Source organism: Castor canadensis, chromosome 12 (genome assembly GCF_047511655.1).
Source record: "Castor canadensis chromosome 12, mCasCan1.hap1v2, whole genome shotgun sequence".
Taxonomy (NCBI): domain Eukaryota; kingdom Metazoa; phylum Chordata; class Mammalia; order Rodentia; family Castoridae; genus Castor; species Castor canadensis.
The window spans coordinates 53,687,191-53,710,696 of record NC_133397.1 but is presented as its reverse complement, the minus strand read 5'-3'; the positions used below and the strand labels follow the sequence as shown (position 1 = coordinate 53,710,696).

Below are 23,506 nucleotides of genomic sequence, written 5' to 3'. Positions count from 1 at the left end.
TCCCCATCAAAAACAATATCCTTTAAAGCCAGAAGTTAAGGAGTGGCTAATTCCCATAATCAAAAACTTAAAGAGACAGGGACTGCTATCTCTTCCAGCCCATATAATACTCCTGAAATTCTTGGTGTTAGGAAGGGACCTAACAAATGCAGGCTAGTCCAGGATCTCCGCCTGATCAACAAAGCAGTAGTGCCTCTCCATCCTGTAGTTCCAAATCCCTATACGCTTTTAGCCCAAATACCTCCGGGTACTACTTACTACTCTGTCCTGGATTTAAAAGATGCCTTCTTTTGCATTCCCTTACACCCTAAAAGTCAACCTATCTTTGCCTTTGAGGACCCCACAAGAAAGTCTGGACAGGTCACTTGGACTGTCCTCCCCCAGGGACTCAGAGACAGCCCCCACCTCTTTGGGTTAGCTCTAACCCAAGACTTGGCAGAATGGCAATACCCACAAGCTACTCTGCTACAATATGTAGATGATCTCCTGCTCTGTGGACCAAATGAGCCTGTCATTTCACAAGCCACTGAGTCCTTACTAAACTTCTTAACAGATAGAGGTTATAAGATCTCTAAAGAAAAAGCCCAATTGTGTCAGTCTAGGGTTACATATTTAGGTCTTGTCCTGAAGAAAAAATGAGATCTCTAGAAGACAGAATCCATCCAATCCTGATGTTTCCTCCACCTAAAACTCTAAAACAACTGAGGGCCTTTTTGGGAGTCACAGGATACTGTAGAATTTGGATCCTGGGATATGCAGATCTAGCCAGGCCCTTATATCAAATCCTTAAGGAAGCACAGAAGGATACCCAGCCCTTTATTGAATGGATGACAAGTCAGAAAATGCATTCCACAAGTTAAAGAAGGCTCTTATGACAGCTCCTGCCCTGGGTCTCTCAGTACAAGACAAGTTTCAATTATATGTCTATGAAAAGGGAGGACTGGCCTTGGGCGTGGTGACTCAGCTCCAGGGCATCACTCCCCAGCCAGTAGGTTACTTAAGCAAAGAGTTAGATCAGGTAGCCAAGGGATGGCCAGGATGCCTCAGAGCAATGCTACAGTAAGCCTTCTAGTGCTTGAAGCTCAGAAACTTATCCTAAACCGCCCCCTAATGGTTTATGCCCCACACGACCTAGGGAGAATTTTAAACTCAAAAGGAGAACTTTGGCTATCTGACAGCCCTCTACTTAAATACCAGGCCCAGCTTCTGGGAGGGACAGAAATAACTTTAAGGACCTGTCAGAGCCTAAATCCTGCATCCCTTCTACCAGAGGCAGAGGGAAATCCTGAGCACTTGTGTGAGGAGGAGATACTTATGGAAAATTATGCTGGCTGACCTGACTTAACTAATCAGCCCTTAAAAAAACCCAGATCTAGAATTATACACTGATGGCAGTTCCTTTGTCAAGAATGGTGTCAGACATACAGAGTTTGCAGTTGTGACAAAATTTGGTACCCTCAAATCAGGTCCTCTTCCTCCTAATACAAGTGCTCAATTGGCAGAATTAGTGGCCCTAACAGAAGCCCTAAGACTGTCAAAAGAACAGAGTCAACATCTATACAGATTCTAAGTATGCCTTCCTGATCCTGCATGCCCATGCAGCCATTTGGAAGAAAAGACAAATGCTAACTACAATAGGAACAGCTTCCCATAGAAATAAGAGAGGTTACTTTAATAGTTTTAGGGATAACAGCATTAGTTGCAGCCCTTGCTGGAATCAACTATGGGGTAATTGCCAATCATGTAACTGCAAAAAACCTAACCAAAGTGGTAGAGGACACCTCAGACCAGGTAGGCCTTGCCATTAAGGACATGAAAAGGTCTTTGTCGTCCCTTGCCTGCATGGTAATAGACCACCGCCTGGCCCTAGATTTTCTTTTGGCCAAGCAAGCGGGGGTATGTGCCATTGCCAATACCTCCTGTTGCACATATATAAACACTTTAGGCATTGTAGAGGAACGTGCAGATTACATTCTCCAACAGGCTAAATGGCTCCGGGAGCAATCTCCTGAAACTCAGGTTTCCACTCAGGTATGGGAACAAATAAAATCCTGGCTTCCCTCCAGGACGTGGTTCCTACACTTTCTGGGGCCTATAGTTGCCCTTATTCTCTTGCTTGTGTTTGGGCCTTGCATTTTAAACTTACTTGTCAAGTTTGTTTCTTCTTGCCTAGAATCCATCAAACTACAAAGGCCTCTGGTGGAGATGAAAACGACATACTACTGTGGTCCCCTTGACAACCTCTCTCGTGGTCAGCCCTGACGCTGAGGGCCCCTTCATCGCCCCCTGTCAGCAGGAAGCAGTTACTGAACAGACTTCGTGGTCCCTATTCCTAACAGCAGTTAGGGCGACCATTGAGAGGGGGGAATGAAGGACTGAAGGACAGACCTGAGGAGGTCAAGGAGACACTTCTGCTCCCTAGGAAATGCCTGTTTGCATCTGAAAGGCATCTCCTGCCATCAGGCAATGCAAACTAGGCTATAAAACCCACTCCCCACCCTGACCCATGGGATCACCAGTTTCCGGGTCCCCCTGCATTCTCCAATATGCAGTCTTTCTCTTCTCTTTTCTCCAACTAAATTCTCTGCAAATAAAATCTTTCCGACCTCTGCTGTTGGAGTCTGCCTGTGCATTCATTCTCAGAGCAGGCTCAAGAACCCTGAGCATCTGAAATTCCTGCGTGTGTCATCCGTGCATCAATACTGGGATTGAACTCAGGGCCTCATGCTTCCTAGGCAGGAACTCTATCACTTGAACCACTCTCCTAGTCCTTTTTTGTTTTAGTTATTTTTGGAATAGGGTCTTATGTTTATGCCTGGCCAGGCTTAACCCCAATCCTATTTATGGTTCCACGTAGCTACTGGTTGAGATGGAGTCTTGTTAATTTTTGCCTAGTCTAGCCTGCAATTCTTCTAATCCCTACCACCTGAATACCTTGGATTACAAGCATAAACCACCAGCTCCTGGCCAGGTGCAAATTTTTGCTTGGAAAAAAATATAAACATGCATCTTCCTTCAACTAAAATTTATGAACTTTTATTTAACTGAAAATTACAAGGGCTACACGCTGGTAGCTCACGCCTGTAATTCTACCTACTTGGGAGGAAGAGATCAGGAGGATCACAGTTTACGACCTCCCCAGGCAAAGAGTTCTCAAGACCCTATCTTGAAAATACCCAACATAAAAAAGGGTTTGGCAGAGTGACTCAAGTGGGAGAACGCCTGCACAACAGCAAGCATGAGGCTCTGAGTTCAACCTTAATATCACAAGAAAAATAATTAAAAATTACAAGGAATTAATTTGAGATACTAATTTTAATCTTAAAATTTATTCTATCTATTATCTTATAATAACCAAGCTATTCGATATAGATTAGTAGGACAGAACCGAGAGTTCAGAAATAAACCCTTATATTTTTGGCCAATTAACTTTTAACAAAGGTAATAAGGCAATTCAATGGGGGAAAGGGTAGTCTTTCCACCAAATGGGACTGGCAAAATTGTGATCACTGTGTAAAAAGTTTAATTTAGACTGTTTCTCAACTTTTTAGTATCACTCTCCTAAGGAGGGTTTGTAGACATTTTTTAACCTAATTGAGCCTTTCTCTCATGAAATTTTAGTACCACAGATAAACTGTGTATCTGTTTATGTACTGGATATACTTATCCTTTAATGTTAAAATAGCAAGATTTTTTCACGTCCCAAGAATCAATTCTTGCATGAAATCATTAACTCCGACATATAAATAAAAATAAAATGCAAAACTATAAAAAAAAAAAAAACTGGAAGAACTCTTTGAAAGGTTTGGTTAAGGAAAGCGTTCATAGATACATCACCAAAAATACAATTAATAAAAGACCAAATTGATAAAGTGGACCTCATCAAAATTTAAAAGGTTTGCAGTTCAAATGACACCATTAATGAAAACAGGGTATATGGCTCAGTGGTAGATCCCTTTTTTAGCATGAGTGAAGCCCTATGTTCAATGTTTAATCTCTAGCACTGGAGAGAGAGAGAGAAAAAGAGAGACAGAAACAAACTTCAGAGAGAGAAAAATACCCGCAAGCCCACCTTATTTAAAATAAAACAAAACAGACGAACCCAGAATGTTTTTTAAGCTGTTTTTTTTGTTCTTTGTTTTGATGGGACTGGGGTTTGAATTCAGGGCTTTAGGCTTGAAGAGAAGGTACTCTATTGCTTGAGTCACACCTCCAGTGAATTTTCTTCTAGTTATTCTGGATATAAGGTCTCACTATTTGCCCAGGCTGACCTCAAACCTTGATCCTCCCACTCTCAACCTTCCAAGTAGTGAAGATTATAGGCATGAGCCACCTGTGTCTGGTTCATCTTTTAAACCTTTATAACGTAATAACACAAGACAACCCAATTAAAAAGTAGGTAACTTAAATAGACATTTCACCAAAGATAATATAAGAGGAGCCACAAACAAACACATAAACAGACACTGAGCACTTAAGTCACTAGAGAAATACAAATTAAAATTATAATGAAGTACAATAACACATCAATCAGAAGAGCTAAAATAAAAGACAGCTAACAGGGCATGGTAGTACACATCTATAAATTCCAGCATTCAGGAGGAGGAAGGAGGATTTTGAGGTGAGGCCAGCCTGAGCTACACTGCAATGAGAACCTGTCTCAAAAAAAACACGGGCTATAAAATAGTACGGCACTTGCCTAACATGCACAAAGCTCTGGGTTTGCTCCCCAACATGGCAAAAAAAAAAAAGCTACACCAAGTGTTAGCAAGTTCTTCAAGGAACTGAAACTGTTACAACTGTTGATAAGAAAATAAAATGATACAACCACAGTAGAAAACAGTTTGTCAGTTGCTTAAAGTTAAACATAATTTTTCATATGAGCCAACCACTTCATTGTTAAGCCTATATACACAAACAGTTGCAGCAGCTTTATTATACTGTATATCATACAATGGCTTACTATATAGCAATAAAAAGGAATAAACTAATCCAGCAAGGTGGCACACACCTTCAGTCCCAGCTACTAATGAAGCTGAGGTGGGAGGATCACTTGAGACCAGAACTGGGCAACATAAAATTCTAGAAAATGTAAACTAATCTCAGTGATCAAAAGATGGTTTTCTTGGGGAGGGTGTGGGGAAGAGCAAGAAGAAGAAATTATAAAGAAACACTGGGGAAACATCTGGGGGTGAAATACCTATTTGTTATATTGACAGCTTCACTGGTGTGTTCATGTCACTTTATCAAACTGTATGCTTCAATATATACAACTCACTGTATGTCTATTATGCTGCATAAAGCAGTCATAAACCTTTTATCTCTGGTTGTTGAATGAGTTACTTATGACTGAGCAGTTCCATGACATGTGGACATAAATCTTGTCTTTTCTCCTATTAACCTGCCTATCTTCAAATAATTTTCAGGCGTGCAACCACTGGACCCAAATTGGAAGGAAAGATTGCCCTTCCAACAGTTTTGGCAAAAGGATGGGATGGTGGGGACTCCCTGCTTGCTCTGAAAATTGCAGCTGAGATCCCCTGGCTTCTGACAAAACAAGCAAAAGTAAATGTTTTACTATTAGACCCTAGATCTATGGTCAGGGTTCAGTTGAACAAGGATAAGAGCCTCTCCTTGTCTTTTCCAAAAGGAATATTCTAAAATATAAGTTTAGAAAAGAAAGCACATTTATAGGAACTAGTTCTTTGGGTACTGTGACTCTTGGTTTAAGTACTATTGTTATAAATCTTTTACCTCCCAAGGACAGTCATTATGCCCGGTTTGTCTCATTTTGTCCTGAAAGCTTGGTCTGGACCCAGTGACATAATTTCCTCACTAGCTTTCTGCCTGCCAGGGGGCAGGTTAGCCACAGGCTATGGGCCCAAAACATTTTCCTATGACAGGCCAGTTTTCAGGGGAGTTTGTCTAAATAAAGGATCTCAGCGCATTAGAGCATGTGGAGTCTCTTTCCTCATTACCTTGCTAGTGTGGAGAGTCCCATTTCACTATCACAGGCCTATTGTTATAGATTGCGGACCGATGATCAGATGCATCTCGATTTTGTGGGAGACCAATACCCAAATCTTCATAAGCACCATTCGCACCAACTGTGGCGACAAGGGTCTTTGTTTTCTCTTTAGCTATTTTTCAGAGTGGCTTTGGATCACAGAGGCTGCATCTTTTGTATCCTTTAGGGGATTTTTTTTCACCCATGGTGAATCCATAAAGAGGTTTATGATCTGCGTCATATTTTGAATTGCGTATCCTCTCTGACCTGTATTAGAATCCCAGGCTTGTTTGGAAGGCACCTCTTGGGCTGGAAGTCTTTCCCAGTTTTGATTCCAAGAACTCTGCTCTTTGTTTCAAGGCCTCTCTGTTCTCCCTATTTGATCCTGCTCTTCTCATGGAAACTTCTCAGTCACCTGAAACCCCCCTTTCCAAACTCTGGTTAACTATATGCTCTGCCATGGCATATATAGTCTTTCCCTTCCTTTCTTATAGGCATGATTTGACTTTATTGGGGGTAACTTAGAACATCAATGGCTTCTTTTGAGAAAACAAGGTGACTCCACTTAGACCTACTTTCCTATTCCCAGCACCTCAAGTCTTTATAATTACTGGAACTTTAGGCCTCCCTCTCCCTCCCTTGAGTAACCTTGAGGGGGACTCCAGGACATCAAAAGCAACCAGGGCTAAAAAAGGCGAAATGGAAACAATTTAGTCCAAGATTTTGTCAGGGCAAAAGAAAATCTTAAATTTTGGCAAAAAACGTTAGCCCTCATACTGAGCAGGCAACAACTTGATTCACCTGCCAGAGCATAATTTGGACTAAAAATTAAAGAAAAAAAATCCCTAACTCATAAATAAACTAGTGAGTTCTGTATTAGTATATTTATGCCTGATTCAGGACTAAAACTTTAGAATGAAAGCCATAAGGATGTATATATGTATACAGTTGACTCTTTCAATAATGCAGTCATTGTGCAGCCAAAAATCCATGTATAACTTTTGATTCCCCAAAACATCTAATAGCCTGCTAATGACTAGAAGTCTTACTGATAAAATTGTCAATTTACACATATTTTGTATATGTATTTTATACAATGAAAAGTACTCAAGAATTTTGAGAGATCATTGTTTACTATGATACGCAGCTTACTGAAAACACAAATTGCTCACTTGGAGATGGTTAGTGGGTCTTTTTTACCAAAGAGCTAGCTCTGTCAGTACTCTTAATCTCAGGATCATGGGTTTGACTCCCTTCTCCCCCCGCCCACCAATATTACACTATGGAATATATCTGTCATTGTGAGGATATTAGCTAATTTCCCCAGCTGCCTATGTGCTCGGTGGCACATCACCTGGCTATGAAGTTTCTGTCTTTAAGCAGGGAATTGTCATCAAATGTCCTAAAACTCAAACTGCTAGTTTTAGGATAATCATTGTTCAAAGAAATCTCTGCTTCAAGATCCCCTTGGGGTGAGACAGCAAGAGAAGTCAGCGATGCTGTCCTTCACTGCCGCCTACTAGGGTCCCCACAGAGAGACTGTCTTACCCTGACAAAGATTACTGAAGCAAGGCTAAAGATATACAAACATTCTAATAACAAGGCCATGACAACTGGGGCAATTGCTGCAATGCTGTCCACCATCCTGTACTCAAGACGCTTTTTTCCATACCATGTTTACAACATCATTGGGGGACTTGATGAAGAAGGGAAGAGAGCTGTATACACTTTGACCCAGTGGTCTCCTATCAAAGAGACTCCTTCAAGGCTAGAGGCTCAGCAAGTGCCATGTTGCAGCCCCTGCTTGACAACCAGGTTGGTTTCAAGAACATGTAAAACATGGAACATGTCCTGCTGTCTTTGGACAGAGCCATGTGACTGGTGAAAGACACCTTCATTTCTGCAGCCGAGAGGGACACCTACACCAGGGAAGCCCTCAGAATCTACACTGTGACCACAGAGGGCATCAAGGAGGAGACTGTACCCCTGAGGAAGGACTGATTTTTGGACCTTACCTTAGAGCTACTGGATGAGTTTGTTTTATTTAAAAAGAATACTGAAGTACTAAAAAAAAAAAAAAAAATCCTTGGCTCATAGCTTAATTATATACCTGGTGCTGCCATTTCAGGTCAAACGGTCATGTCAGATCTCAGTTTCCTCAGAATCCTAGAATTCTCACCTTATGGGTCACCTCTTTGTCTTTGGGTACACCAACCAAATTAAGTTTCATGTCCATGCTCTCCGATCATGTCTGCTCTTTCCCTGTGCCCTCTGCTAAACATCAACCATAGTCAATCACGAACAGCAAAGGGGTGGTTCCTGAATTACAGAGAAAATTTGAGGCGGTTCTTCCGCATGGTGTGCTTGCTTGCCTGACTCTGGTTAGAGGCACACTCTTCTGCAGAAGTAAATTTTGCCTTGCCCATCAATTTTCCACCACGTGTCTGATTTGTGATCTCAGCAGTGTCCCAATATTTCTAACATTAGTATCACACAGCATTTTAAGGACACTCACAGCACTTGAGCTTACTATGGTAGCAACTGGTAGCTACAAAATTATTACAGTATAGTATGTACTATAATTGTATGCAGTTATGATTTAATACTGCATCTTACTTTAGTTTAGATTTCTCTCAACTGTGACTAGTGCGATGTACTATATTGTAAGAGGTGCTTAAACTGTTTTTGCTGAAAAGCACTGACTCCTTACTTGGGCCCATGAATTGACTAAAAACAGGAGAAAAGCCTGGTATCTTTGTCTCCATTTGGTGACTATGGTCCTTTGCTCTGAGCCATTCTCTTTCTGCAGCTACCTTAGAATCAAGGAAGGACAGGAAAGACTTATAACATCTTTATGACAAGAAACTAAAACTACCCTAATGAACAGTAGAGCCTTGTAGGACAGACCACTCCTCCAAATGAGGACAATTATCTATAGTGATGAGGATGCACCCTGCAGCAGGAGTAATCATCTCATAGGAACCAGATTGGTTCCCTCAAGTGATAATAGCAGTAACATCTTCTCAGGAACACTTGGACTGAGATAATGGTCATCCAGACACACCTATGACTGGAACTGTTTAACTATGCATAACTCTTTCCTTCTGCCCCTAGCTCTTGGTCTATTTAAACCTATAGCTCATGTCTGTACCCAGAAGATGGCTGAAGATGGGCTGGGTGCTTCTCAAGGCTTGGGAAGAGGCAAAGTAAGCACCAAGCCCATCTTCAGCCACCTTCTGGGTACAGACATGAGCTTCAGGATTCTCCTGAGCCAGGTAATAAATCTCCTCTCTCTGCCTTCACCATGCTTCTTTATCTGGCATATAGGCCAGTGGCTGGACCTGGCATGTGGAATCCCAGAAGTTTGGGCTTTGGGTCCAAAACTCTGATTTTACTATCTAATAATGTGCATAAGTTTTGATAAATTTTAATGTTTTATAATAGATATGTATGTGGTAATAAGTGATAAAATAGACTTATCTACATATATTTTATGCATTCTTAATTCCTTCTCTTAATTTTTTTTTCAGTATTTCTAGACTACATAGCTCATCAGCAAATTTTTTTCAAATTGTCACCAATCTCTAAAAAGAACGACAATAACAACAACAAAAAAAACCCTATGTGTAAGTGACATGCAGTTCAAGCCCATGTTGTTCAAGGATCAACTACATATGTAGTAAGACTATGTGATACTGCCTACCTCCAACAGTATTACCAAATTAATAAGGGAGCTCTATTCTCATTGGTTTAGAGAAAAAAAAGCATTAACACAAATTGAACATTCCTACAACTTTCAAAAATACAGAAAACAAAACTGAATATTTTTCAAGGTCACTTGATTTGGATAAATCATCTACAAATAGTTTAACATTGGTAGTTTGTGCTTTATCATACCATTGGTTATTTAAGAGATACTGTTAGCCAGGCATCGTTGGCCATGCCTGTAATCCTAGCTAGTCAGGAGGCAGAGATCAGGAGGATCTCAGTTTGAAGTCAGCCTGGGCAAATAGTTCACAAACCCTATCTTGAAAAAACTCATCAGAAAAAAGGGCTCAAGGAGTAGCTCAAGGTGTAGGCCCTGAGTTCAAGCCCCAGTACCACCAAAAAAAAAAAGAAGAAGACGAAGAAGAGATCCCATTAGCAATCAGCTGGCTGGAGACCTTTTGCTCTAGTCAGAAGGAAATCACAAATAGGTAAGGGATAGCTCTTCCAGCATTGGCAGTACTGGGCCAAAGGCTTGCGTGCCAAAGGCTTATGGACTAGACTGACAGTTTCAGATACTTACAACTCCAAGCTCTGAGAACCAGAGATTTATGGCTCCCGGCTTTAGAAACCAGAGACTTAAAGCTCCAGGTGCTCAGGATGTGGCTTACTGTTCCATCCTTTACTGCCAGAAACCCAGCACTTGATACCTAGTGTACTCTTCCGCTTTCAAAAGCAGATGGGGTAGCAACGGTGAGCTAACACTACGGTTCTCAAGCCTTGGGTGTCAAAACCCTTATCCCCAACAGCACCTAGTCTTATAGCTCTCAGGCTTTAGGTGTCAGGACCCTTAGCCCTTCAAGGTCTGGTATCTCTCTGGAACTCTTCTAGCAACCAGGGCCCAACTTCTTTCATCTTTAGTTCTCCACAGCCTTCTGCTGTCCACAGTCTTGACTCTCTCACCTTCTCTTTACTTCCACCATCTATCATCTCAGCTGCACATGCACCCTGCAGTTCCTGCCCACTTCCCATCATCTCCTCAGCCACTGCTACACCATCATCTCCTTTTCATGTTACTAGCTCATCCGGTTCTATCCATGATAAAGACCACAAATAGACAAGAAAAGACAACTTGGGTAAAGTCTTTTATTGGGCCTAATGTTGCAACACCAGGGCAGCACACAGGAAAGGATCTCCAAATTGAATCAAAAAGTGTAGGGAGCAGCCTGGTTATATAGCCGGAAGGGGGTATGTCATGCAAATGTGGGATTGCAATTTGTATCAGTCATAGCACAGCTCTCAGTTTCATTAATTATAAGACTCACAGAACAACCAATCACAACCCTCAAATAAAGACTGGACATATACACCTCCTGTTAGGTCATGGGGGATGTACTTTCCCCTTGGCTTGAGTAAGAATGAGTATGATGAGTATGATGAGTAGCGTGAGCAGGCTCATCTAGAGCTCACCAAGGCTTGTGTTGTCCAGAGCTAAGATTTCCAAAGCCAGTGCAGGTTATCTGGAGCACTTGTGACTGGAGCAAGGCCTCCTGAAGCAGGAGCTGTAGTTCCAGGAGCCTGGGTTACAGTGCTCCTTGAAGCTAGAGTATAATTTCCTCAAGGCATCTGTGGAGTGTTCAAAAAAGTCAGACTGCCATAATGACAGTCTGGCCAGTCTCTAAGAGGAACTGCTCAGTTGAAAGTTCCTCACTGAAAGCAGCTGGGCACAAGGAAAGGGATTGAGAGTCATCAATCAAAGGTCAACTCACTCAGTCCCCAACATTTTTTAATATATTTGAAGGAAAAGTAAACATTAAAAAGTGCTTACAATAAAGAACTGTCATTAGAGCTGGGGGTGTAGCTCAATAGTGGAGCCCTTGCCTAACATGCTGAAAGCTATGGGTTCAATATCCAGTAGAAAATACACATACACACACACAACACACAGCCCCAAAGACTTATCACTGAAATTAACATTCTTAACAGTATTTAAGTGTTTAAATCTTAGCCAAATACCATAGGGAGAACTGAGTCCTTCTGATCTGTCTTAATCCCAGTCTTCTTCTAAAAATAACCTAGGAGTGAAGCATGGTAGTACATGTCTGTAATCCCAGCACTCAGGAGGCTGAGACAGGAGGATAATGAGTTCAAGGCTAATTTAGGCCATGAATCAAGACTGTCAAAAAAAAAAAAAAGTTACCTGGGATCTTATTTTAATCAAGTTTTCAAACCTTTTGACATTTTTGCCCTTTCAAAATTAAATTCTGATATTTCAAACTGGCTTTGAGATGCCCAGAAGGTCCCTGGACAATCTCAGAGTCTGTTCTTTCACCTTTTAAAAAATGAGATATTAGCAGGGTGCTGGTGGCTTATGCCTATAATCCTAGCTACTTGTCAGGTAAGAAAAGGAGGATCATGGTAGCCAGGAGCCAGTGGCACTTCCCTTTATTTCTAGCTACTAGGAGACAGAGATCATAAGGATCAAAGTTCAAAGCCTGCTCAGCCACATAGAACATGAGACACTATTGCTCGAAAAATCCATCACAAAAAAGGGCTGGTGGAGTGGCTCAAGGTATAGACCCTAAATTCAAACACTAGTACCACTAAAAAAAAAAAAAAAAAAAATCATGGTTTGAAGTCAGCCCAACAAATATTTGCAAGACTCCATCTCTAAAGTAACCAGAGCAATGGACTGGAGGTGTGGCTCAAGCAGTAGAGCACCTGCTTTGTCAGTGTGAAGCCATGACTTCAAACCCCAGTCCCACAAAAATAAATAAAATAAATAAAAAGTAAGATATTAAAAATCACTAAGTTTATTTGATAATGTTAAAGTATATGGGAAACACTGTTGAATGGAAAGTGATGCCTAATCTTCTCTAGATTATATCTGAACAAGAACTTCATAAATTGCATGAAGTTCTTAGACATGTGTCAGTGTCCTTACTGTCTATGTCCTGACACATAATCAGCCATAATTCCAGTTTTCTTTCTCTTTTTTTTTTTTGGGGGGGGGGTAATGCTTTTTTATTTATTTTTTTTGTAACAGTAGTGGGGTTTGAACTCAGGGCCTCACACTTGCTAGGCAGGTGCTCTACCACTTGGGCCACTCAGCCCAACTGAAGCCCTGCAGCCTTCAGTAATCTTAAAATGACACAGAAAAAGCAAATTTCCTTTTCAAGTGCATAATTTTCACAATGAACTTCCATTAAATTTTTTTTTCTTTTTAGTAGTACTAGTCTTTGAACTGAGGGCTTCATGCTTGCAAAGCAGGTGCCACACCTCCAGTCCATTTTGCTCTGGTTATTTTGGAGATGGGAGTCTCAAGAACTATCTGCCCAAAAAAAAAAAGAACTATCTGCCCAGACTGGTCTCAAACCATGGTCCTCCTGACCTCTACCTCCCAAATAGCTAGGGTTACAGGTATGAACCACCAGGTAGATTTCCATTAAATCTTTAACCATGGCCATTTAAAGTCTTTTATCATTCACATATAGTTAACTGTTTTATTCAGATGTTTCCCTGAAAGCGCTTGCCATCAGCTACAAGCAGAAATCTTCAATTTAAGGGAGTGTCTCAGAGACCAAGACAGGTACTCTGGAGAACAGGTTTCAGATGGTATTACATAAATAATGTTGAGATCATTCTACTGGACTAAGTAAGCATTTCCAGAACTTTAAGTTCATAACACTGACAACCCAAGATCAGTAGAGCAAGAATTCGTTACATGGTACTAAACGAACTAATGAAGAATGATCGCTACTTTTTATGGCTACTTGCTATTTGTTGTTTGGAATTTGCTAGCTCTGGACATACAGAACCCTCCCCCTTTTCTTTTCTCTTAAAACTATAACGTACAACAATTCAGCAAATTATACTTTTGTAAACAAACTTGAAACATTTATCACTTTCTCTGACCCAAGCCCTCCAGAATTCTAAAACTCTTACTGAATATTCTTATTTTCAGGACAGCATAGTTATTTGTACAATTTCAAAACAATCTGTTCTTATTAACAGGACATAATTTGGGGAAATTGGCTGTATCACCAAGGCTCTGACTGGAATGTTACATTTGTGAATGATGTCCACACAATCTGGTATGAGCAAAACATTTAAGGAGCAAAACATCAATGGAGCCAATGCTTACAAAGACCTCCTGGAAAAACCAACCCAACTTACAAGGTTTCCAGCCTCACAAGTAAGCAAGGTCAGTTCCTTGCAAGCCTAGAACTTTAGGCTACTTAGGAGACCTAGAGAAAAAATGAATCCATTCAATCTATTGGTACTGCAGATGAAGTCTAGTGACATCCTTGGCGGTCTTCCTAGTCTCAAGGCGGTTTAAAAGTTTGATCTGAGGGCTGGGATGTAGCTCGGTGGTACAGCACTTGCCTAACATGTGCGAGGCCTGGGTTCGATCCCAGCACCAAAAAAAGGACCAAAAAAAAAAAAAAGTTTGATCTGAGATTCCTTACAAGTTTCAGCAAAGCAAACTTTAAAATGGCCAGTTACCATTCTTATTGTACTTACGCAAGTGACTAGGCCAAATTTAAGCCACTCAGGAAGTTCACTAAAACCTGCATGTATCATACTGAGCTCCAAGAAATAACTCTGACACTGATGTCTCACTCCATCATGTGAGGATGCTTCAAGCACATCTAGAAACTGCCTCAGTTGGGTTCCCTCTGGAATAAGAAACTGGGTTTATATTCTACTCCAACTATTACTCTTTGGGTTTTGTTGGTGGTCCCTCATCCTAATCTATATTCTTCTTTCCCTTTTCAGGTTTTTTTACTTTGAAACTTCTAGCCTTAATCTTCTTTTCACAGCAACTAACCTAGTTTTGAAGGATGTTTCTGTTTGTAAAACTAATAGGAAAGGTCAGATAAGAGAAATGTGGGAACCACTCAGAACCATGTTAGAGACTAGAATATGTCACTCCAAAACATGCCTTTTTGGCATAAGAATTGTTGAGCTGAAGGTAGAGCATTCTCTGCTCTAGCTTTATTTCCCTAAAAGCAGGACTTAAATTTACAAAATACAACAGGTATCTCCCCCACCGCCACCACCCTTTCTACCACAGAGAACAAAGGTTAACTACTAAGGCAACTTTAAGACCATGTTTCTGGGCCTAAAGATGGTACCAGAGAACTCTACATCAATAAGCTTTACTAAGAGCCATCCTTTATTTGCCAATTATTTGCCTTCCCAAGTTGCTGCCCTCTATATACTAGAGTTTTCCTTTATCTTGTCACTAATCTAAAAATGTACAGTTCTTTGTTAAAGACACTATCAGCTGGAATTCAGAGCCACTTTTCTGAGAATTACTTATTTCCTGGGTGTCTTCCATGTATAAATGAATATGTGAGTTAATAAAATTCTGTTTGGCTTTCCCTTGTCAATCTGTCTCGTAACAGAGGTCCATTCCCTCTAAAGAAGGATTGATATTTTTCCTCCCCTACACAGACAAACCGGTGAACACTGTACTACCTAGCCCCTTCTTTTATTTCTCAATTTCATACCCCTGGCCTTCTCACCTAACTGAAAATGTCAATCCACAACTTGAACTTGTAAAGCCTTTTAAAAAATGAAAATAATTTTTTTCTTACTGAAGCAAAACTCTTTAGTGTATATATGAAAGGCATCCTGGTTCTCTCTTTATGAAACACCATCTCCATGGCCCATCCAAGGCATCTACCCCAACTGTGCCACCTGAGTAGGCCTACTGATAATTAAAACTTATTTTTCCTTATGTACTACCTTCCATGTGCCACACACACATATTCTTACCTCAAATTCATTTTGTATTTACACAAAGTGCTGACACTTAAAATGTATTGGGTGTATTGGATTACACATATAAAGCTACTTGTTCACTTGTTCTTCTTTACTCCCTAGACTTAGTGCCAATCTGCCATGTCTTGGTGCATCAAGAACAAAAAAAAAAGGAGCACGGAACATAAAGCCAAAGATCATTTATTCATTTGTCTCATGTGAGCTTCATGCATGGAATACAGCTACTTGCTTATTACTATTGAAGGAGCTATAAAACATGAGTGGCAATTCAAACAACTGAAATAATAGCAACCAAATGCCATAAAGGAGATTACTGTTTTGTATAAATCTATTTGTGTCTTTAGCATACATTTTATTCAAAGAACTTTGCAGATTTAGACATTACTGTCAGAGAAAAATTAAAAATATAGGCAGTGCTGGGAATGATGATGCATACCTGTAATCTCAGCACTTGTGAGCCTGACGCAGGAAGACAGTGAGTTAGAGGCTAGCCTGGGTTGCACAGTGAGACCCTTTCTAAAAAATAAACAACAAAAAAGCATGTAGGCAGAAAAGGAAGAAAAGATTTACAGACAATTTGCAAAAAGGAGACAAGAAATCTTGATTTGGTGGGGTTTGCTGAGAATGTGGTTTTAATTACCATCTGTGACAAATTCCCAAAGTTAAATGGTAAGAGAAAGGTGGAGATTTATTAGTCTCTGCCTGGAATTTCTTGATAAATAGGTGAGAAAGAGTGCTTTCTGTTAAAGGGATATATTATTTTATTTCTAGTCTACCAAACTTTAACTTCAAAATAAGGATGTAACCAAACACACTAACCTTTGGGACTTTATTCCAGGAAACTGGAGGGGTTGATTTTGGGGATCCCGAAACATGTAGTATGCCTCTAGAACTACATCAGTGAAACCAACTAAGACCTGGACATTCCGGTACACCAATGCCTGTCTTCCAGAAAAATGCTCCAGGCCTTTCACTAATGATTCTTAGGGCTTAAAATCAGCCCTAAGAATCAAGAACAGACATGAGTAGAAGCCAGGTCATCTGGTCCATAATGTCACAAACTCAAACTCCCCATCCTCCAGTACAACCCAACTCCTCCACAACAGAAACATGCAATTCTTTTTTGTCATCCAACCAACAAAATATTTCCCTCTCTCCCATTCTATAAATTCCCCCCACTACCATCCTATCAGGGAGGCAGATCTGAGCTTTTAGCTACTGGCCTCCCTGCTGGTTGGCCATGCAAAAAAAGCTTTTTCGATTTGTCCAGCAGCTCTTGGTAACAATGTTGAGATTGATCACTTGATTTAGGCAATGTCTGCTGTTGATGTGTCTGTGCTTCTATTGCTAGACTGTGAGAGCTACGTGACATCTATTTATCCATTTCTAACTATATTTTGTGATCTTTTCTAGTCTTTCAAGGCTCCACAACTCCCAACACCACAATCTCTGTAGAGAATCTGTATTCTACTTGATCACTGAAATCCCAAGATGGGTCCATCAACTTCATCTTTACTTCTAAATTCCTTCCAAATATCAACAACCAAATGCAATGTATGGTCTTTAGCAGATCCTTGTTTGACTAAACCAGCAATAAAAGACACTTCTGGGGACAATTAGGGGAACTCTGGTTGAAGACTTACTGTAAATTTTATTAGCTATAGAATCATATTGTGATTATGTGGTTTTAAAATGCCCACTAAAATTAAAGTGAAATATTAAGATATAGCCTGTAACTGTTCCAGTACAGCAAAATATCAACCTTTGTTAAATTAGGTGAAAGGTATAATTTCTCTATTTTTCTTATGTTCAAATGTTGTATTAACTCAAGAAAAGGTTTCTATCTTTAGAAAACTGAAGGATTTAGATTTAAGTGACTTCCTTGCTTAAGATGACAAGTTGAAAGTGGCACAGCTGAGATTCTAATTCAGTCAGCCTGGCTCTACATGCCTCCATGTAGAAGCTGGGCTCAGCTTCTGTTCTATACTGCTTCTTAGACATGGATCACAGTTTGTAATGTAATAGATCTGGGGTGGAAGAAAAAAGAAGACAGGAGGCTTAGCAAAAATAAACTAATGTATATAAGGCACTTAAAACATTGCTAGCATATAGTAAGAACTCTTACAGACCACTTGCTCCACAGAAAACTACTATAGGAGAGAAGGGTTATGAATGGAGTAAGTCTGAGAAACCCTGAGTAAAACAAAGTTTTTGACAAAAAAATTAAAACTTTTGTTAGAGATTCTTCACTGTAGACTCTCTCCATGCCTTTTATATGTTAATACTCATCTCCAAGGAAGGAATTTAGCATACAACATTTCTAATTCTAATTATCATTAAATGTTTTTTGTTTTCTCCCAAGTCAGTAACAAGAAGACTGATAATTCTGTAAAACTTTGAAATGCCCCAATTTATAAAGAAATTAGGTCCTTAATAATAGGAAACACTTTACTTCAGGGCTTAGAGGAAAATATTGATAAATCTGTAATGTTTTATTTGGACAAATACAATGTTCCCTTTCAAATATTTGCTGTCGGATGTGAGGGCGATCTGGCTGCGACATCTGTCACCCCATTGATCGCCAGGGTTGATTCGGCTGATCTGGCTGGCTAGGCGGGTGTCCCCTTCCTCCCTCACCGCTCCATGTGCGTCCCTCCCGAAGCTGCGTGCTCGGTCGAAGAGGACGACCATCCCTGATAGAGGAGGACCATTCTTCGGTCAAGGGTATACGAGTAGCTGCGCTCCCCTGCTAGAACCTCCAAACAAGCTCTCAAATATTTGCTGTCCACCTGCCTAACAAACTTTTTTAAGTTTGCTAACATAAGAATACTTGCTCCATCTTTGCTCCTTCTCCAAAGCTGAGTATCATGAGATCTGGTGTCCTCTATCTGAGATTTGAGCTTGCATTTTCCTACTCCAGGATCATGAGACCCCTTCTCCCTGCTGTAAATGAGACCACCTACTCCCCTCCTCCACCACCTGCACCAGAGGTCTCTCATTTAAAAAGATATGATTTTTACCTGGTGCCAGTGGATCATATCTGTAATACTAGCTAACTGGGAGGCTGAAATCAGGAGGACTTGAAGTATGAAGCCAGCCTGGACAAATACTTCTAAGAAACCCCTACCTCCAAAATAACCAGAGCAAAATGGACTGAAGGTATGGCTCAAGTGACAGAGTGCCTGCTTTGCAAGTACAAAGCCCTAAGTTCAAAGCCCAGTCCCATCCAAAAAAAAAAAAAAAGACATGATTTTGATGTATTAAGGAAAGAAGTGATAATCCTCACCCTTGAAGTGAGCACTCCCCTCCTTCTTTCCAACAAAGCAGTTCTTAAAACACTCAAATCTTTAAATTCTGAATCTGGAGTCTTTTTCTCTTGCACCATGACCTACTATACTGCTGACGTATTACATGAAAGATTTGTTTTCAAGTCTTATTGTGCTTTGTTTGAAGAAAAAAAAAAAGAGAACTTTTGCCAAATTTCAAAGGAATCTTCAAAGAAAATATCTAAAGCTAGAATTTAGGAGCTTTAAGATGAAGGGCTGGGTATGCAGTTCAGGGGAAAAGCGCTTGCCGAGCTGCACAATGCCCTGTCCCCAGCACTACAAAAAAGTTTTTAAAAAAAGAAGACAAAGAATTTTAAGATGAGATGTCATGGAGGCAGGACTCAAAGCTCTGAATTCAAATCCCAGTACTGCCAGTTTTGTAAAAACGTGATTCACAGACTTATGGTGTAATATTTTAGGTACTGCTAGTTAATGTTTTAAATACACAGTCAATAAAATCCATGATATCCCACATTCTATTTCCTCTCAAATTGCCATATTTCTGGAATATGCCCAAACACATAGTAAAAAATGAGTAAGTCCAAGAAAAGATTTTGTATCTTATAAATGTGTGTCTAACAAAAACATGTCACAAAGACTTCATAAATGACCTGGATCAACTCATATACTAAATACTTAAAAACAGATCCTAAAAAATGAACTATGCAAGCTGTCTTTTATCACAAATATTATGATTCTAATGAAAATAAAAGGTATGCCCACAAATCACTTTAGTTCCCTTCTAGCTCCTGTCTACATGCATATATAATTTGTGATCATAGTAGTCATCATAGTATGGGTATGATCTAAAGGTACATAAGCACTTGAACACATAATCACTCAAGACTATTTGGCACTTATAATTAGATTCTATTACGGGTAAATGTATTGTCTGTTATGAAAAATATTAATAAAGTATAGCTGGACACAATCAGGTAATGCCTAGGACTTTAAGAAAGAAATCACCAGATCAGAAATTAACACTGATGCACCTATTAGAATGGCAAATGTCAGAACAACAATACACTAAGTGCAGAGGAGGATATGGAGCAACAGTAACTCTCATTCATTGCTGGTACGGATGCAAAAATGGTACAGACATTATAAAGGACAGTTTGGCAGGTTTTTTACAAAGCTAAACACTCTTACCATATATTCCAGACAGTGCTTTCCTTGGCATTCACCCAAATGAGTTGAAAACTTATGTCCACACATAAACCTGCACATGAATGTTTACAGCAGCTTTATGTATAATTGCCAAAACATGGAAATAACCAAGATGTCCTTCAGTAGGTGAATGAATAAACTATGGTATATCCAGACAATGGAGTATTATCTAGTGTTAAAAAGAAATGGGCTATCAGAGCCATAAAAAAGCCACAGAGATAACTTCAGTGACTATTACTAAGTAAAAAAAAGCCAATCTGAAAATGCCAACTATTGTATGACTCTATATGACATTCTGGAAAAGGCAAAACTAGGGAGACAACAGAGCAATCAGTGGTTGTTGGGGGCAGGGAGGGGAAGAGTGAATAGGTAGAGCCCAGTAGATGTTGAGGGCAATGAAACTATTCTGTATGACACTATAATGGTTGACACATGTGTCAAAACCCACAGAATGGTCAAGCACTGGTGGATCACACCTAATCCTAGCTACTTGGGAGGCTGAGATTAGGAGGATCACAGTTTGAGGCCAGCCCTGGCAAACAGTTCATGAGATCCCTATCTTCAGAATGATCAGAGCAAAATGGACTGGAGGTATGGATAAAGTGGTAGAGAGCCTGTTTTGTAAGCACGAAGCCCTGAGTTCAAACTACCACCACCAAAAAAAACAAAAAACAAAAAACAAACCACAATACACAATGCAAAGATTTAACCCTAATGTAAACTATGGATTTTGGGTGACAATGAGACGTCACTGCAGGTTCACCTATTATAAAAAACATACCACTCTGGTGTGTGATGTTGAAAGTAAGGAGGCTGTGTGTATGTACACTTTCTGTTCAATTTTGGTGTGAACCTAATACTGCTCTAAAAACAAAGTCTATTTACATTTTTTTAAAATTTTATATTATTGTTGTACTGGGAGTATACTGTGACATTTACAAAAGTTCTTACAATATATCATAGTTGAATTCACTATTTACATTTTGTTTTAAAAAAGTAACAGCAATGTGTTTCAGTGATCTTAGTTATTACGAAGAAAATAAAATTTATCAGTTTTTTGGTAGTACTAGGGCTTGAACTGAAGACCTCATGTTTGCAAGGCAGGTACTCTACCACTTGAGCCATGCCTCCAGCCCTTTTGCTTTAGCTATTTTTTTAAGTGTTGAGTTCTTTTAATTTTCTTTTCTTTTTTTTTTTTTGTGGGGGGGTGGGACTGGGGTTTGAACTCAAGGCTTCTCACTTGCAAAGCACACATTCTACCTGAGCCACAAACCAGTCCATTTGGCCCAGCTTATTTTGGAGATGTGATCTTGTGAACACTTTGCCTGGGCTGGCCTAGAACTGCAATCCAATGGCTCTCTGCATCCCAAGTAGCTAGGATTACAGGAATGAGCCTGGGCTTTAGTTATTTTTTGAATAGGGTCTAGCATTTATGTCCCCAGGCCTCCTGAACCAGAATCCTCCTATTTATGCTGCCCACCTAGCTGGAACAAGAAGTGCACACCCAGTTTTTGTTGGTTGAGATGTGGGGGGGGGGGGTCCTCTGGGCTAGCTTTGAACTAAAATCTTCCCAATCTCTACCTCCCAAACAGCTAGGATTACAGGTTTGAGAAAAAGTCCTGTCTTGTTTTGGCAATACTAGGGGCCTTGCACTTGGTAGACAGAGACTCTACCACTTGAGCCTTACCCATAGCCCTTTTTACTTTGGTTATTTTTTGGATAGGGACTCGTTTTTACCAGGGCTGGCCTTGAACCATGATCCTCCCAATCTCAGTCACCCAAGTAGCTAAGATTGCAGGCATGTACCACATCCAGCCCTCTCCTTTTGTTTTTAAAGTGAGCAAAGAGAGTTGTTTTTCCAGGATCTGATATTATTACCTACCTCTTTAGTGAAGCCAAAAGATAGGAACAAGCCAGCACCAAAGCTTAAACACATGTCCAGTATCTGTTCTGTTTACTGATTGATTTTTCTCTTGTTTTGTTTTGTGAGGCAGGGTTTCACCATATAGCCCATGCTGGCCTCAAACTTACTGTGTAACCCAGGCTGGTCTCAAACTCATAATCAACCTCTCAAATACTGGGATTACAGCCCTGTGCCACCATACCTGGTTGTTTACTCTTTTTGTACAAAGAACAATTCAGATTTGATAGACTTCAGAATGAGAGCATCCAACAGATTCTGATTATCTAAATCTGAAAAATGTCAAACCCATTAACTAAAAGATTCTGATGGCAGCCAGGAGTGGTGGCACATACTTAAAATCCCAGCACCTAAAATGGAGGCAGGAGGATCACAAGTCCAAGGCCAGCCTGGGCTATATAGTAAGAAGGACTGGGAAGTTCAGTGGTAGACCATTTGCCTAGCATGCAGAAGTCCCTAGGTTCAATCCCTAGTACTGCAAAGAAAAAAATCAAATGGCTATTAATTTCTCACAGAAGAAATTTATATACCAGGTAAATAGTAAGCATAATTATTAATTTCCTTTTAAAACCTGTGGTATTAAAACAATTTGAGACAGAAGGGACCCCTGGACCTTCTTGTGACCTCCCTGTGACCTTGAAGGGTGGAAAGAAGGAAAAGCAGGACAGATCAGAATAAGGACACTATGACGATTAGGACATGACCAATCAGAAACATTCCAAGCACAGTTAACCAGAATGCTGCTTTCTGCACACCTAATTAGCATAGAGATTGAGCAATGCCTTGGAGAAAACGGATAAAAACATCAGAGTACGTCACTTCTCCGGCACCCTTTCTTGGGACCCTTCCCAGCTCTAGTAAAGATAGCTTTCCTATCTCAGCAAATTCTCTTATTTTCTCACCCTTTTCTGTGAAGTTCATTCTTCAGCTTCATGAGACTCTGACTAAACATCTAAATCAGCAAAGTTGGGTGGAGGCTTCTGGCCCTACACAAATCTCCTGTTTCAAATTGATTACCATGGAGGCACAAAGGTTATAATGTTACAAACTGAATGTATATATCCCACCCACCTGGAAATTGACAGGTTGAAGCCCTAGCCCCTAGTATGGCAGTATGTATTTGGAGCCTTCAGGAGATAGTTAGTTTTGGATGAGGTCATGAGAGCAAGGTTCTCTTGATAGGATTAGTGCTTTTATCAGAAAAGACACCAGAGAGCTTGTTTTCTCCACCAGCATGCCCACAGAGGTCACATGAAAACACAAAATGGAGGCCATCTACAAGCCACAAGAAACAACTTCAGAATGAAACCTACTTTGCCAGCACCTTGATCTTGCACTTCTCAGACTCTAGAAATGTGAAAAATAAATTTCTATCATTTAGGTCAGCCAGTTCATGGTATTTTGTTACAACAGCCCTAACAAACACAGACACAGCAGGAACTAAAAGCAATTATATTAGTTTAACTCCAATTAGAAACTGATCCAAACCATTGACTTATCCAGGACCATGACTTCCAGATTTATATCCATTAATTTGTAAGTGAATTTGTTATCAAAGGCTATAAATTCACAATAGGACAGAAAATAAAA

The 23,506-nt window shown here is 40.1% G+C and overlaps 1 protein-coding gene and 1 pseudogene across 1 annotated transcript in view; one reads left to right on the top strand and one right to left on the bottom strand.

The window, feature by feature from the left end:
• Commd1 (copper metabolism domain containing 1) overlaps positions 1-23,506 on the bottom strand; it is a 165,726-nt gene that overhangs the window by 124,281 nt on the left and 17,939 nt on the right. The window lies entirely within an intron of this gene.
• LOC109693628 (proteasome subunit beta type-1 pseudogene) lies at positions 5,955-8,008 on the top strand (annotated as a pseudogene).